Raw genomic sequence first — 6728 nt, forward strand, 5'->3', positions numbered from 1 at the left:
ATATTTTATTCATCATTGGTCAGCTTGATTATAACTTGTAAATGTTAGATGTATGAAATGTGGGCCTCTTTTGTACTCTTGCCCATGCCTCTGGGAGAGTACCTGTGAATGCTGACCCAGGCACACGCTCAGAGAGGCTGCTCATTAGACCTCTGCTGTCTCCCCTCTCCTCCTCCCCAGCTCCACTCACTGGTTATTCTGCCTGGCAGTTTCCCTGCCACTCCAGTTCCCTGGGCTTGGCAATGGTATTTCTTTACCAGGTATCCAGAGATAGGTAGGCTGCCTGTTTTGGTAAACTTTGCTGCCGCAACTTCCCTTCCTGTCCAAAATAGATTGTTTTTAATTCTCTAGTTTTTCAACTGAAAAATACATCAAGACACGTAGCCTTCAAAATCCCTGAGTCCACTCATGGTAGCCAGGGCAATGAGGTAAGGGAGCTGTGAATGAGGGCTTATTTGTTCTCTCTTCATAGCTCCCGTACCACCCACCTGCTGGGGACCGCTGAGGGAGAGGCGTGCTTCCACACAGGTGTGTGCAAATGGTCACACTTAATCATCCTTTAACTTTGAAAGAAGTGTCCAGGATTTAAAATGTTCACCTGGCAACTGCATCATTCTTCCTCTACAAGATTGCTTTCTCTGTGCCATCTCCCTTATACCAACCTTCAAGCGCAGTTCAAAAAAGTCCCCACAGAATTTATTATTGTACTTTTATTCAAAGTGAAAATCTTGATTTGGCACATGCAGAGTATTTCTGCATCATATACATGGTGACTCAATGCCGTTGTCCATCGTATTACCCAGAATCTCCTGAAAAAAAATCATGTAATAATTCAACTTAAACTTCAGTGCCAGGAAACAACTTATTTCACAGGAAGAACTGGAATGACCTCTTTAATCAAATAACAGACAACTGTGTAACCCCTTATTTTTCTTTTAGCATTGGCTGCTAAGAATCTTAGAGCTAAATTTGATGATCACAGTAATTTTTCATTTCCTTACTCAATTTTCTCCTGTGTTTCTAGTAATTGGTATGCAACTAGTCTACCTAATTTCATCTTTATTATAAACTATTCTTTTGTATATGTGGTTTACGTGTGTTTCACTGAGTTGATTCCTTTTTTTAGAAGCAGATAGGTGGTATATACACTGTAAATAAATTTTAAATTTAATCATGCCTGCGTATCTATTTTTTATGTTGTTCTTAGATAGAAGATATTCTTATTACTAGCCTCTTTGGGGAATACATGGTTGGAATTTTCTCTGTTCTTCCTCTTGGTTCCCTTTATGTTAAAGAAGTGTATAAAAGAATGGGTATATATTCATGTGACCTGTGAGAGGCATTGGCTGTACTTGACATGATTCCCCACAAGGAGTCTAGGCCTGACTTTCTTATCTATATAAGGAGGGTATTGAACTAGTAAAGATTCCTTCTAGTTTCAATGTTACCTATTCTGTGCACCGAAACCAAAGCAACCAGAGGTAATTTACTGCATGCAAACGAGAGGCCCACTCTTTTTCCTGCTTAGTCATTTGACATGCTCCGATATGGCCTTGAAGGGTCATGAGCTGTGTCTCTAGGATTGGGACAGCCAAAGCTCAAAAGATGAGCCATGTCATAGGCGATGAAAATGATTATCATTGTTGAAGGTTGATTAGGAAACAAAGGACAGAGCAAGGGCTGGTCTACTTTGCCAAACCTCGGACAGGTGACTTGGGGCATCCTCAGCCCATTCCTTTCTCCAGGGGTGGTTGGTTTCTTCTTCTGACCTGAATGTCTAACCCTGTGCAAAGCAATTGCTAAAAAATAGCTAATCTCATTACAGAAACACTAAAATGAGAACCTTGAGAAATGAAGCTTGTATAGTATCTTGTGCTGTATTGTTGCTTCTTCTGGAAAAGAGGAGGCATGTGCTTATCCGAGCATTTACAAAGCAAAGCTGAATATTGACTCAATTATGTGACTCCTCTGAGCTGTTACAAAGCTCTTCATTAAGACGAAAGGGAACTGATAGGTGTAGCCTGAGCTGCCTTGCAAAAAGCTTTTATTTTCCCAGAATATTTCACAAGCTATTCAAGAATTATACAAAATACAAAAGGGTTTTATTCTCGTTTTACTTTTTTTGCTATCAGTTCAGGTTATATTGAGAATTTTTTCCTTTATATAGTAAGGCAGGATCGATAACTCTTTAGAATTAGTATTTCCAAGGAATAGTGTGAGTGACCAGTACTACAATAAGACCTCTACACTTTGATCTTACTGATGTGCAAGAAGCCATATTTATAATTTATTTGGCAGCTCGGCAGTATAAATAATATTACTACCCCTACAACCTTCATTTTCCAGATTCTGGCACCAAGGCTCACAGAAGTTGAATGAGAAACTCAAAGTTACATGACAGGTGAGTGGTGGTTTGGATGTACATACCCAAGAAAAACATGTTCCTAAACTTAATGCACTCCTGTGGGCGTGACCCCATTGTAAGCAGGCTCTTTGGATGAGGTTACTTCGGTTAAGGTGTGGCCACCTCATCAGGATGGGTCTTAACCCTATTACTAGAGTCCTGCAGAGGCAGAATGAAATCCAGACAGACAGAGAGGAAGCCATAGAAGGAGCAGCCAGAAGCTGAACCTCAACTGAATCTGAAAGAGAAGGAAAGGCCAGGAGAGGCCCCCACGTACACTGGTGTGGGACAGAGGAGCCCAGAACCAAGGAACTCCAGAAGCCACCCCCAGAAGGCCAGTCTTCAGGGAGAAAGCATCGCCTTGATGATGCCTTGATTTGGACTTTTCTTAGCTTCAGAAAGCCATGAGCTATCAAATCCCCATTGTTTAAACCATCTTTTTGCATGGTATCTGCTTAAGCAGCTAGGAGATTAAAACAGTGCTAATCCAAGTTCCACCTGGCCCCAAACCCATACTAATTCCACCACAGAGTTCTCTCTCCCAACCCTCAGTTCCCAACATGCAGCTTAAGGATGAGCCTTTCATTCATTCATTCATCCATTCATTCAAATATTTGGTTTGCATATTCAGTAGACTAGGTCCTATACCAGGTGCTGGAAGAGGGATAAATAAATAAGACATAGCCCTTGCTCCTAGAAAAAATCACATTATTTTCTTCTAAACCATCAGCTAATCAATATCAAGAAAATAGCATTGCTCTTTGTATATTCATAATTACTGATATCATTTGATAATATTTGTTTATACTCCATGTCATTCCAAAGAAATAATTTTAGAAGGTTCCTTCCAAAAACAGAAGCAAATATGTTTAGAGACTTAGCATTTCAGTAGATCTGCTTTGGTTCTTGTAAATTGGTGACTAGATGACATGTCCTCTCTCCTGGGCTGAGCTGCCTCAAAGAGGTCAAGACAGTCAGTGGGCCTTTGGAAAACTGAACACCAGTTGGGAGAGCCCTAGGTAAGGCTTCTGTGCAAAATATAAAAAACTATAAAAGTAACTGAAATGTGCAGTAAATGTAATTAATACTTTAATTTCTAATGTCAACTCATTAGCTCAAGCCAATTGTTGTAGAATGCCAATCTAACCATTAACAAATGCGTCTCCTGTTGCAGTGTGACCTAGGTAAAAAGAGATGCTGAATATATTAAAATCTCTGGCAGTATTTTATGAGCTAGAAAAAATTTTAATGGAATTGCTATTAGGTCAGCGGATGCTTGGAGAGGATTCAGCACCTTGAATAAGAATTACAATTTCCCACTTAGTGAAATTACAAGTCACCTGAAGATATTGCCCAGCTGCAGAGTCAGGTAACTGGGCCTGTGACGTGACAGCAGCAGTGGAGGGAGCAGGGTTTGTCGGCTGCTCCAGAGCCAGCCAGCATCATCTGGGGGGGTGGGGAGGGGCGGGGACCAGTCAGTGAGCAGGTGGCATTGGAAGTGGGTGCCGTCATGGGCAGGAACTGAGATACAGGCTCTCTGAGTCCAGGTGATCTGGAAAGCACTGGCGATCAGATGTGTGTCTGGCTGTGAGGAGCAGGCAATGCGCCCAGTGACTCTGTGGCTGCCACAGAACATCAGAAACTAGGGACCAAACGACAAGCAAGGTAATGGGGAAGTTGTTGGAAAAGTCTGAAATATGCCCTTTGTCAAATTGTGGCCCAGACAGAGCATCATGCAGCCTGTGACAGCTGGGTCAAATGAAAGACCACACCTGCAGTTTTAAAAAAAAATCAACAAATCATTTCAAAAATAAAAGAGAATCATTGAAATGTTTGATTCATATGTTAATTTATATGACCATTCTGATTGTTACACATGGTAAAATATTTTGAATATCACCAACAGAAAGGTCCCAAACTGAACCAGCCAAACGTGCAGTACCCATTTCCACTCCAGAGGATGGCACGTTTCTTTGAGAAAGTCAGTCAGAACAGTGCTGCCAGCTATGCAGTTGGTTCTTCCTGGGATTGTGGGAAGTGAAGGCTCTGAGCATAATACGCACCAAGAATGCATCCTTCGTTGATGCACATTTTATTACCAGAGTGACCAAAAGCTCCTGGATGGCTGGCTAGGTGAACTAACAATTCCTACACCTTACATGGAAACTTTTCCTTTCCAGAATGACTTTACAGGAGTGAAGGAAACCAAGCCTCTGACCAAAGCAATCTCCCTTGCCCCAAAATCATGGAACCAAACGAAAATATGTGAAAACCATTTCCCAAGATTATATATGATACCTTGACAAGTTGTGCATATTAAGAAATAAAGCTTCTTTCAATTTCTTAGAATTTAATGGAATTTTTAAAAAGACATGGGTAATCATTAAAACCCTTTCCTTTAAAGTGATCTTCCTGACCTTCTCACCGTAATAAAATACCATAGAAACCGGGTCCGGAGGCCACCTAGATTGAACTCTACCTCTGGGAATGAACAGCTCTATTCAATCAAGGGTCTGAAAAGAAATGACAAATGCAGAGGATGACACACTTCAAGAACTAGCTCTGATTACAGAACTTGGTTAATGGTTCTACTCCGAGCTCTTCTTAAAATATGTCAGGTTGAAGTTCAAGTTTACCTTCTGCACATTTTCCTCCCAAAATAAACATCACCATGATAAATGCCCCTGTAATGGGCAGTTGTAGGTTGAACTGAATTTTCCTTTCGAAATTTAAACTGAATACTTTTTAAAGCAAATTCTTCTTGGACCTGGAGAAAACCAAATAGTTATCTGCCTGTTTCTGAAATTATACATGCTTACTAAATAGGGTAGATATACACAACTGGAACGTTATAATTAGTGCACAGGTAATAATTGTCTTTTTTCCCTCTCTACCAAATCCTTTTTAGCATTGGTGTCTGACTTTGTGGTTTCTCAGATTCTCCTTGATAAATCCATGTGGCGCTTGTAAACATACAGATTCCCAGGTCCCACCTCATAGCTATTAAATGGCTCACCGAGAGTAGGGTTTGAGAATCAGCATTTTAACAAGTACTCCAACGGTTATTAAGAAGAGTGAGGTTTGAGAATCCTGTTCTAGCAGACAGGGACTGATGGCATTCATCCATATTCATCCATTCACATTATTTACTCATTTGTTCATTCCACATCCATTTACTGAATGCATTCTCCCGGGGGTTAGGGATATGGAAATGAATAAGATAGAGTTTCTGTTCTTCAACAGTTAAAGATCTGGATTTAATTTGCTCAGGTGTTCCTCAACTGTGGGCAATATTGCCCCTCAGGGGACATTGGGGAATTTCCGGAATTATTTTTGGTTGTCACAATTATGTGTGTAGGTATTTTTGACACCCAGTGGGTAGGGGGCGGGGTGTTGCAATGCATCCTACAATGTACAGGATAGTGTCATCCCCACCCACACAAATAATGATCTACCCCAAGATGTTAACAGGACCAAAGCGGAGGAACATTCAATTGCACTGTACAAATTCCTTCAGCCAGCCCAATCACCGAAATCATCAGGAAGATTTGCAAACACACACTTCTCTGAGATTACTGTCTGACAAATGTGCATTGATGTTCAGTGGGCCTCAAATGTGGATTTCTGAGCCATGATAATTAAACTCAAGAGTTAAACAAATACTGATTTACAGTGTGAACAACAGAAGGAACTTTTATCTGTACCATACAGAGACCCCGGTAACATGACATAGTTATTTTACTCATAGGATTTCACAGCTAAAGACATCACCAAATTTTCTCTATATTGCTCAATTAACCCAATCTCAAGAAGATGTTTTATAAATAATCTACCATTAAAATGTTAGTATTAACTTCCACTTACAGCCAAAATGATACAATAAGGATTAGATTTACCTTCCCATCTGAAACAATGAAACCGAAACAAATGGACACAAAGTATTTGAAAAAACTTTCTAAGACCTTGAACATCAGGCAGCAAAGAGCCATGACCTGGAGAGACCGAAACAAGTGTGAGCCCTATAATGGCCCAGCTTATTACCCATCTGTGATGCAAGGAGGTTTGTGCAGGGGATACTGGTACTCTTCCTGAGTTGACAAGACATGACTGAGAGTCTGAACACACCAAGGTAGTAGCACTTTGCAAGTAAAGTATCAGAAAGGAAAATGTACAGACAGTGAACTCCAAACATCCATAAAGTGACCCCTCAAGTATTCAGCCCAATAGTGATCAACAAATGAATGTGAGGAAGCTACCCAAGTGTGGAGAAAGAACTATCCCAAGAATTAGAGTTAACCACTCCATGCTCTCACATGATTTGGAA

This window comes from Tamandua tetradactyla, chromosome 21 (assembly GCF_023851605.1).
Source record: "Tamandua tetradactyla isolate mTamTet1 chromosome 21, mTamTet1.pri, whole genome shotgun sequence".
Lineage (NCBI taxonomy): Eukaryota > Metazoa > Chordata > Mammalia > Pilosa > Myrmecophagidae > Tamandua > Tamandua tetradactyla.